The sequence below is a fragment of the Wasmannia auropunctata genome, unplaced genomic scaffold, assembly GCF_000956235.1.
Source record: "Wasmannia auropunctata unplaced genomic scaffold, wasmannia.A_1.0 LD335787.1, whole genome shotgun sequence".
NCBI classification, from domain to species: Eukaryota; Metazoa; Arthropoda; class Insecta; order Hymenoptera; family Formicidae; genus Wasmannia; species Wasmannia auropunctata.
Window position 1 is genome coordinate 231415 of NW_012027103.1, and position 11440 is coordinate 242854.

The 11440-nt window shown below is 34.8% G+C and overlaps 1 pseudogene; it reads left to right on the forward strand.

Annotated features, from left to right (window-relative positions):
- LOC105456069 overlaps positions 1–950 on the forward strand; it is a 2814-nt pseudogene extending 1864 nt beyond the window's left edge.
- Positions 951–11440: the final 10490 nt, after the last annotated feature.

The window sequence follows — 11440 nt, forward strand, 5'->3', positions numbered from 1 at the left end:
CTCCATCATGAAGTGCGACGTCGACATTCGCAAGGATCTCTATGCTAACACCGTCCTCTCCGGTGGTACCACCATGTATCCCGGTATCGCCGATCGTATGCAGAAGGAGATCACCGCTCTCGCGCCTTCTACCATCAAGATCAAGATCATCGCTCCCCCCGAGAGGAAATACTCCGTATGGATCGGCGGTTCTATTCTGGCCTCCCTGTCAACCTTCCAGCAGATGTGGATCTCCAAACAGGAATACGACGAGTCCGGGCCGGGTATCGTTCATCGCAAGTGCTTCTAAAGACACACCGTGCCGAGAATCGATCACGTTCACCAATCAATCACATTCACCCTTCATTCACGATTCTTCTCTTTCTCTTCTTCGTCCCCTTTTCTACGCACACGATCATGCTTCATCACACTACATTTATCACACGTACAAAGGCCGCGAGAAAAGAAGAGAAAGAGAAAGGAAGGATAGAAAAAGAGCGAGGGGAAGAGAGAGAGGGAGAGAAAAAGAGAGAGACAGAGATAGAAGATTAGATATGAAAAATGACAGGGAAATAAGACAGTTGTTCAAGTGCTTTTATGCTACACATTTACCAAACTGTACTGTACTTTGTAGTTTATACAACAACACTGACTGTATGTTTATGAACGTTAATTAATTTATTGATAGTCTCCTCAGAGCCACCGAGCAACGAGTTTTCCTCGGCCTAATATCATCATTCGCACACATACACGTACATATTATACATAAATATATATAATACACGCTCACTCGCTAATGATGGCGTAAGTTTTGGCATTTGCGACACCTATAAAAATGATTATCGACAACGAGAGACACGGACGACCATTACCGGCCACATCGACGTCGGCTCATATTGCTGCCCGGCGGATCGTTCTTCTTATTGTACCTTATGATTATAACGATAATAAAATCATATGTTATGTAATAACTATATATTTTAAACTATATGAGCGATGATGTAAGAACATTGTTTTTACGTTGGTAAACTTTGCATGTACATTACGCGTCTGTGACTTTAAAGGAGAAATTCACTACTTCTTCGTGCAATCGTAGAATGTAGCCCGAACTTTCACTTTGTGCGTAAACGATTATCCGTGCCATCTCGAGTGTTTATATTAATGACGCTTTCGGGAAAACGAAATACGTTTGAATATCCTGAATGTAAAACTGACATTGACATTTGCATATTTGGGATAATCAATGTGCGAATTGTGATGGCTCGCAAATCCATTTTTATTGGGCAACGATATCATTTGTACGATTGCATAAGATTTTAAAAAGACTCGTACTTATTATTTAAATTCTCGAGTTTCTTTCAAAGAACATTATGGAAGATTCCTTCATTTCAGATTTCATATTCTTCCTACGCTTTCCTTCATTGCTCTCTAAACAAAAATCATCATTTCTAAACGAAAGTCGAGGTATTAATTAAACACGAAATGAGAGGGTATAATTAAAACAGATGAGTTTATGGTCATTATGGACTCAACGGCGGAAGATTTCGAGGAAATGCAGCAAAGCGAAACAAATATACACACGTGTACGCGTCTTCGGGTCACGTTAGGCCATAAATGGCCAACGGCCGCGAGCAACCGCTTCGCCGCGTTCGTTATATTTGGCGTGTGCCATGTGCCAGCCACGTGGCGTTGCCGCCCCGCATACGGTTGCCCAGGGGAATGCACGTAACTCAATAGGAGCGAGGCAAAAGTGCACGCGTACGCGATACAGATTAAGAAATAGCAAAAATAGAGTCGCTGTACCGATAGAATCGGGTAGAAGATACGCGTCCCGGTCGGCCGTCCTCGCTTCGCGTCTCGAGCGCTAAAATTAGCGGCCGCACTCGCACGCGATGCGCGGGAAGGATGCTTTTTGAAGATACTTTCTAGAAGGATTCGCTCCTAGAAAGATTGGCCACGCTGATAATCCGAAATTGTATCCCCCGCGTCGCGAATGGCTCCATAATCGAATATGGCATTAATGCATCCGTATGAAGAGGCATCCAGAGATTTACCTGCATTTTCGTTAACGGCTATTTGTTTCACTTGCAATTCTTTTCGCTGTCTGCATCGTAAACGAAACGGACGTACAATTCGGGACAGAGCGAGAAATAACAAAAATAATATTAAAAAGCATATTTCTTCAATTTCCGTTGATTCAAACGTAACTAATTTTTTACATTATATAAAATTATTTATTATTTAAATAAAACTTCTGAAATTGAACGCTCAGTGCTTTCATTGATGCCATTTCTTATTCAATAGGATTCAATCCTGATTACGTTTGTCCGATGAATTGTTAAGGTTGTAGCACAGACTTTTGCATAACACAAGATATAAGGCAATTATATACATCCGATCGTATCTGTGTTTTAACACAATTAAATTGAGAGAGAAGGCCAACGAACGATCATAGCAGTATCTTGGTGCTCGCCAATATTACTGTGAATTTTATATAGTTCCAACAAACTGCAGCACACCTTTACTTTCGATATAAAATATAAGTGTCTCTTTTCATATCGGCAAAAAGAACATTTGATTGATACCATGGAAAATAAAATTTAATTTCTTATCTATTGATTGGCCTGCCTGAAATTTTTTGACTTCGGTTTCTAGTTCTTTTAAACGCTTTGTGCAAACGGCAGCTTTCTGTGCCGAAGATCCCATCAGGTTCAAATCCAATATATCTCTAAATCTCGGTTTGAAGCAATCGCCACTTCTTGGAAGACAACGGCAAATCATCGAGAGTATTTGTTAAAAAAACCGTTATTTAAAACTGCAGGTGTCATGTCTACGGATATATGCAGAAAAGAGGTTGTCTACGTCCGGGAGACCGGATATGGTACATGAAGAAGAAGAAGAAATGCATCTTAAATGAGTATCAGAAAAGACCGTGTAATGTTAACTAACAATTGAGATCTTAAAACGCCAACAACGGTACAAATCGGATGGTTTCCATATAATGGCTTGGTATTTCTATATAATATTAATGTAAAGCTTACAATTTTTTGTTCATATAACACACCACGTGGTCGCAAATCGTGTGCATCTCCGTAGCTCCGAACCAAGTAGTATGTAATATTACAATTAAATTTGCCAAGGGTAATCTAATAAATTGATGCTCAAAGCATCAAGTCCTGTAAAATCCCCTTCAACTTCGTGACATCAAATAAATGTTAACTTGCATCTTACTTTCCTTTATTACTGTAATTATGAGCTTTTCTTCCATGCTGGAAAATTGTAAACTTGATTTGTCAACGTGTACTTACAGTGTAAGTACACAGTACTCACAGTTTGAGTAACAAAAATTTTCTCCACCAAATTGAATTCGGTTAAAAACCGAAAATTTTTTATTTGTATCGAATTTTGGTGGAGAAAATTTTTGTTACTCAAAGCTGCCGCGCAGCTCCTCGTGCTACAATCGCACAAGATGCATTACAGCATTTAAAAGAACTAGAAACCAAAATAGAAAATTTCAAGTAGACCAATCAATAAATACGAAATTAAATTTCGTTTTCCATGGTATCAATCAAACGTTCTTTTTATCGCCGATATGAAAAAAGACGATTATTTTATGTCTATCACAGATGTCAACTATCTGGCAGTTTTAAAAATATGCAACTCTCTTTATAAATCCCATTTAATATCATTTTATTAAACCGAATATCTTTTGGTCTTTAATCAAAGAAGAAATCAAAGTAATGTATATTACTCGTAGAATATTTGGAAATCTTATATCATCTTATATGCAACATTTGATGATACATCCAATTTTTCTTCAATTATTTAATTCTATCTGCAACATTTTTACTTTTCCCTTCAAATTTTTATTGATTTCCATCATAGTTGTGTAAACCTTCGTGAGAATATTCAATCTTTAACTTTTGCCCATCAAGAATCAATTTGTTGGGCATTCAATATAGCAGATTCTTTTTTGGAATCTTTGGCCTCCTGGAATCGGATCACAGAATTTAAAACTTCAGTATTATAGTGTTAAACGATTCAGTGGTAGCAAATGATAGATTATTTTCAAAAGTTTTATTTTAGATTTCCATTCATTTTCGTTGCGTGCGTAATTCTTCAAGTTCCTCAAGTTCTGAAATCGATCGGCAGTTAAAATTTTTCTTTGCTACGTTCAGAACGCGTTAAAGAAGAATTGATTGTTTCGACCTAAACACAAAGATTGTAACACACCGTCACAATAAGTCGAATGTAAACGCACGGTGTATTATATCCGCGATCTATGATTCTCACAACCGTACCTTTTAGATGTAAGTGTATCTATCAAGTTTCTATTTATTCATATTTTAACTTCTATTAGTCGCATAAAATAACAAATTTTTTACAGTGCTTTTACTTTGGGAAATTTAACTAATAAGATCAACACATAAAATGTATACTAGCTTGAAAGAATACTGTGGTAGAAACACAATAAAAAAATGTAATGGATTATTATTATTGTACTATTGTATTTATTCAATACGATCATTACAAATCAATGAAACTGTTTATACAATTCGCACATGGAACTGTAAAGTGATATACTCTCGTTTTAATCCACGATAAAAGTATACGATAAAAGTACAATATATATATATATATATATATATATATATATATAAGAATATATACATATACATACATATATACATATGGAGGTCTGAATTTCTTAAATTTTTTTCGTTCTTAGCATCTCTACCAGCCGGAAATACATTGATACCTATAATCGTGGAAAAGGATTATTAAATCTGTAAATTGCAATTATGTTAACAGTGTACTGGAAAATAATCACGTTTGGTCGATAAAACGACTTTAAGATCGTCTTAAGCGATTTTTGATGAAAAAAAATTCTTAAAATACCTCTTATTATTATAATTTTAAGAATATTGTATATTTAAAATTTAGAAAGATTTCTGAAGATATATCTATTAAACTTCTTTAGATATAAGATATAAGATATAATTAGATATAATCAAATGTTCTCTCTAAATTTTCTGGAGTGACTTTCACTTTTTTGGAGTGAATTTTCATTCTTTTGGAGTGAATCTCACTCCAAATGAATGAAAATACTGCCACTCGAATGGCCGAGTGGCAGTATTTTCACTCCAAAAAATTTAGAGAGTTCTTTGCATTGCTGATATGAAAAGAAACAGTTATATTTTATACCGAAAGTAATGGTGTGCAGTTTTTTGAAATATAGTGCCAAGCACAGTGCGAGACTGCCCCATCTATCTATCGATCTGTACAGGGTATTCCATTGCAAAATCGACAAGCTTTTTTGCTAGTTTTATCAAAGCAAATAAAACAGAATCAACAGCGCAGGACTTGGTGCGTAAAAATTCACGCATAAGTTCTGCGTTAATTGACACTTTATTTGCCAGTCTTATTCGTTTTTATTATTGTTTTAAATTGAGAGTCAGATACATTATGCATGTATTTTTGCTGACTTTGCTAGCGTTCAAATAATTATTCTTAACAAAAGCGTTCATACACCATGAGTTGACTCATTTATTCTTCATTTCCAAGATATAGACTAAAATGCCAAAGATACAAACACGTATTTTTATTTTTAACTACAAATTAGTATTCAGATATAAATGCAGTTATTGCCTCAATAGCATTACTTTTGTCAAGACAATTCTGCATAAGAAGTAAAACAACTCAATTGATAGTGTAATCATAGTGAACAGTATAAAAAAGAAAAGAGAAAGTTTTTCAGAAACTAAAAGACTCCTGTAGTTATTGTGGATAAAGACAAATTTTTCCCAATTTTTACAAAAATTATTAATAATATTAAATTATTATTAGTATTAAATACAGGGTGTAACTGGAATAAGATAATAAATTTCGAGGGCGAGCTCACACTAAAACATGAAAAGAATATTAAAGTATAATTTATATGAACATATGTCCGCAAACTTACTGATACTGAGACACAGCTTAAAATGTTTTAAATGGGGGAAAATAAAAAAATAATATTTATTATTGTTTAATATTATTTATTTTCAATTTTTTAATTATAACAAATGTTCGAAGTGTCTCCTATTTGATTGAATGCACGCTAATTAGGCTGGATCCTCATGCAGCACCGGCTCTTTGACACCGAACGCTGATTGACGGAAAACGATTAGTGGGAATAAATAGTAAGAGAATTCTCTCGCTAATGATTAGATGGGGGTAAATAGCGAGAGAATTCTCTTACTATTTACTCCCACTAATCGTTTTCTGTCAATCAACGTTAGGAGTCAAAGCGCCGGTGTCTGCATAAGGATCCTTAGACACGACAAATCATGGACTGTCGCACTCTTTCAAAGATCCCGGGGCGGTTGCGAATGGTTTCACAATTTAGAACATATATTACTGGAAGGAGAATTGAGCGCTGAACGTGAAGCCAACATCTGTGCGAGAGAGAAAGGTATTCAGTCCCCACCCAGCCCGTTTTACTTAATTTCTTATTTTTCGAAAATCTTTTTAAAAGAAATGAAAAACGGACTGAGTGGGAACTGAATGACACATGCGCAACATGACATTGCAGTCAATTGGGAACCTATACCTTTGTCTCTCGCACAGATGTTGGCTCCAGCTCGATACACAGACGGTATAGGCAATTCTCCTTCCAGTAATATATGTTCTAAGTTTCACAACATCGAAAATGCGTTGGCGTAGCATATCTTCATTGGCGCTTAGAACTTCATGGAATAAAGGCATTAAGTGCCTCCCTCCACTCTTCATGGTTAGCGGGCATAATACTTAAACATTTTGAACTATAGGTATATCAGTAACAATGGGTTTGCGGACATATATATATATATATATATATGTTCATATAAATTTTTTCATGTTTGGTGTGGAGAGCTCGTCTCCGAAGTTTGTTATCTTATTTCAGTTACCCTGTATATGTATAATTATTAATCAAAATAAAATACAATAGTAATATATATTTATAATTGATCATAGTGTATTTTCAAATCCGACATAATACTGTTAAAAAAATATTCTTAAAATATTGTTAACGTATTTGTAGAATAATCGCGCGCGCGCTCCTTACGTTCTTTCCACAAACGTAAATTGACTCAATATTTCACATTATAAAGATGTTTTAAATGATTTTTCTTTTAAATAATAATTTGCGTGTAGAAAGACTAATTGCCCAAAGTGTGACGCGTACACTCGACACACAATAAAGATACAGTGACGGTGTTAATTATTTGTTTGCTCGGTGCGGTCAATGAGGCCAGGAGTCTAGCGATATTTCCCTTTAACATGAGGAGTCACTATATAATATGTGCCGTTGTTGAAGAGGATCTCTACGAGCGGTCATGAGATTATCGCGGTGACGCACTTCTCTCAGAGGATTCGTCCGGCCAACTTCACCGACGTGGACATTTCGTCCGCTTTACTGAATCGCATCAACGTTCTTTAATGGCACGACGTGGCAAAATATTCTGTCTCTTAGCGATCTTTGCGAGTCTGTATTGAGCCATCCAGAAATGAAAAGAATTATCGACACGAAGGAACATTTTGATTTACTTGTGATCGAGATTTTTGTGACCAAATGCTTCCTGGGTGTCGTCCATGCTTTAAATTAGTTTAAATATACCCTGCAGAATAGTGGCTATTGGATTACCATGATCGAACATCTTAAAGAATTCTAAGAATCTCAGCTACATCTCTAATTTCTTCAGCTCGCATACTGAATGAGTACGCGAATGAGTTTACTTGAAAGGTCGATCAATACGATGTTTCTACTGATCAGCAAACTAGGTTATAGATAGGAAAATAGATGCGCGGAATTTATTTCCCAATTACTGTTAGAAATTAATGTCTATCGACTGCTATTTTTAATGAAAGTAGTATGCGCCATATAAGTGCTCGAAATTCCATTCAGTGTTATCTGAATGATAAACTTAATGATCACTTAATTGATAATTACTAGCGGATAAACGTATCGAAATGATAGTTTTATATGATATTTTAAATATAAGACTATGAGTATAAAGCACCCTAATAAATTGATATAAACGTTTCTACTTCTATATTTTCTACTCTATATTTAACGAAAAGTAAATTCCGCAAAATACTTTTCGATGGACCGACTTATGACGTTGCGAGAAAGTACTTCGCGCACGATCTGTCCGATTTTGACACTCTCCGGTCCAATATATCGTTGATCCTAATGAACGGTCATCCGGTTGTGAACGTGGCACATCCACGTGGCGCCAGAAGTGAAAGAAATCGCAGGTATTCATATTTCGATGAGCCACTGCCCGTGGACCTCCAGGATTATATATATCTGGACTCTCAGAGTAAAAACGGCGTTATTTACTTCAGTCTGGGATCGCTAATAGACACGTTCACATACCGGAGCAGATGTTTGCCGCCCTTTGCCGGGCATTCGAACGAGTGCCGCAGCAAATACTGCGGACGTGCGCCAAAGAGAGAGTGCCTCCGGGAAACGTCAAGTGCATCGGATGGGCGCCACAGCTCTCCATGTTGTGTGCAGTATAGTCAGAGAGAAACCTGAGAGTGGCCTGAGAGTTCGGTCTTCAGGATCTCCCGAATTCCATGGAGTCGTCGTTTTATCAGCGATTTATGCACATGAACGCGCGCGACATTGATGTAGTAGTGTGCATAGGTTTATATATATTTACTACCCTATAGTAGCATCTTCTGCTATTTTCTGCAGAGCAAATTCTGCGTGCAATTAATTGCAGCAGAATTCAGAAATCTGCTGCAAGATTCGTGCACTGTACATGCAAATAAACTTTGCAGATATTTGCTACAGAAATCGAGCTGTCTTGAAGCAGATTCTTTCCGTAATTGCGATCTGTAAACAGTCTGCCAGCAGATAATATAAGATTCTTTCCACAGAAGTAATGTGCAGAATTCTGGCGAAAGAATGCTACAATTCTTGCAGTAATTCTTGACATATTTTGCCAGCAGGACGTTATGATCTCTGCTTCCTCAGATTTACAGCAATCTTGCAGCAAATTGCTATTAGGGTATATCAATGTATAAAAATTTTTGTGTACAATTTTCTCGATAGTAATTAGATATCTTAAATCTAATTCTGAGAACTCTATGTTTCTTCAAATAATTTACTAGTTTAACTACCGTAATTTTGTAAGTTTAAATTGTGCTATCAGCGCTATTGCATCATTTTGTTTTATGATAAAGGTAAATTTATACGGTACAACACAGGTGACACAATAGTACTGATTACGCGCACTTCTTTCTAAATCTAAGGAATGATAAAGATCTGAATTATAAATTTTTTTTTTGTTCTCGTCATAAACTCCGACGTCCGACACGTATTAATGTCTATATTTTAATTTTGGAAAAACAGCATTTCCAAATCTATTAAGGGGATTTTAAAGTTGTCTATTTACCGATTGAATACAATCTTTTTTAGTCGGAATTTCTACTTAATTTTCTAATTACTTTAATAGATTTGAAAATTTTATTTCTGATTTGAAGTATATGGATTAATATACGTGCCCGGAGAGGGTTTGTGCCGAGAAATTATTACAAATAAAATTGTAATAATTCACATCTTCTGTACCATTTCTTAGTTCTACGCTGTTCTACGGGAGCACATTATCAGTGTTGTTATGTCATTTACAACAAGGACAAGAAAATGTAATAGCTTTGGAGAACACGCAATTACTACAAAATTACAATGGCATAGATTATATAGTAGATTATGGCTGCTTTTCTTTTAGGAAGCACAATCGACACATTTGACACAAATCGACATACATCGAATATTAAGATTCGGGGGGAGAAGATTTTTATAGATGCATATTAGTATCAAAGATATTAAATTGCTTGTCAATTTAATTATAGATACAAGTGGATTCCGGCTTCACGTAAGAACTGTGTTTCAAAACCGACAAATATTGCCGCGCGCAGTTTGTATGTAGTTGGATATTGTAATAAAAATTAATACACCAACACCCGTGTCGACTCGATAGGCATTACTTCAATATATATTTGATTATTCTTACGAGCCTAATTCCTTTAATTTATTAAAATTTTTCTTTTACTTCTGGTATTGGAAAAACTGCTATTGTACGGTACTCAGCAAATCGTACTTCATAATTTTATAAAATCACTCTATCTCACGTTTTCAGTCGTTTCATTATTGTGTATATAATTATTTTACACTTAATGATAAATAAACTTAGTACAAAAAAATACTAAATAATTTATCAGGTAAAACAGCAGATATATAGGATAACGAGGAGGTAACCACTCTTGAATTCCGGTGTACAACTTGTCAGAATTCTGTTGAATTCCATTAAATTTCTTGAAGTCGGATGGAGTCCGTAAAGTCCGGTGAAATCTTGAAGTTAGAAGTCCAAGTGTACACTCGCTCACTAAAAGGTTGCGACACTTTTTTTTTATAGGTTTCTAATTTATATTTAATATACGTAATATATACTTTATAGATAACTAATACTTTGCAAATGCAAACCACAATGTACTATCTTTAGTCTAAAGGCAGTATAACACCAATCGTGGTCCGCATTTGCAAAATATTAATGCGTTTTGAAACCTATAAAAAAGAAAATGTCGCAACCTTTTAGTGAGCGAGTGTACATATATTTTCTGAGTGATTACCCTCTCGGACAATAAGTTATTAAGAGCATTAATTTTTAACATTCAATACACTTCCATTCATAAATAGCTTTTAATTGGCTAAACAAAAAAGCCAGAAAACTAATTGTGTTTCACAAAAGTAGACACTTATTTAAATAGGCACCATAAGCAATTATCTATTGGCAGTAAAAAGATACTTAATATCTCTTTACAGTACAGAGCAGTATCCGGTACCGGGCGCACTCTTTCTATATTAATAGTGTAATGTAATCGCAATTCAAATTCTTTTTTGGTAGACAAATATAATTATGTATGTTTATATTTGATTATATGTATATAGACTTTCTTATCAGGCAAATTATTAAATATATTTAAAAAATTAAGATTGAATATATTTTTGATGTAACATCTGCTATGTAATTATTCATTATCGATTCAGCAGACCAACTTATTTCGATTCCTTTCATACATCAAATTATCACATGCAGAACACATTCGTTAAATAATCATTCATTTATATATCAGTCAAATCAATATTAAGTATGGATGCTATTTAATTAGTTCACAATTTTAAAAAGCGTCTTGTTTCTGTTGTCGAGATCTTTAAACCATAAATATATATATATATATATATATATATATATTTATATATATAACCATATATATATATATAACAGCTTAATTAAAAGGGTTTTCATAATAAGATAATACTCTCGGTAGTTCGTCATTTTCTTCCGAAAAGTAGTGATCGAATAAAAATCCGATGTTTCTGATTAGATTTGAACTCGGATCGGATTTGAATATTGATACAAAAAGCAGA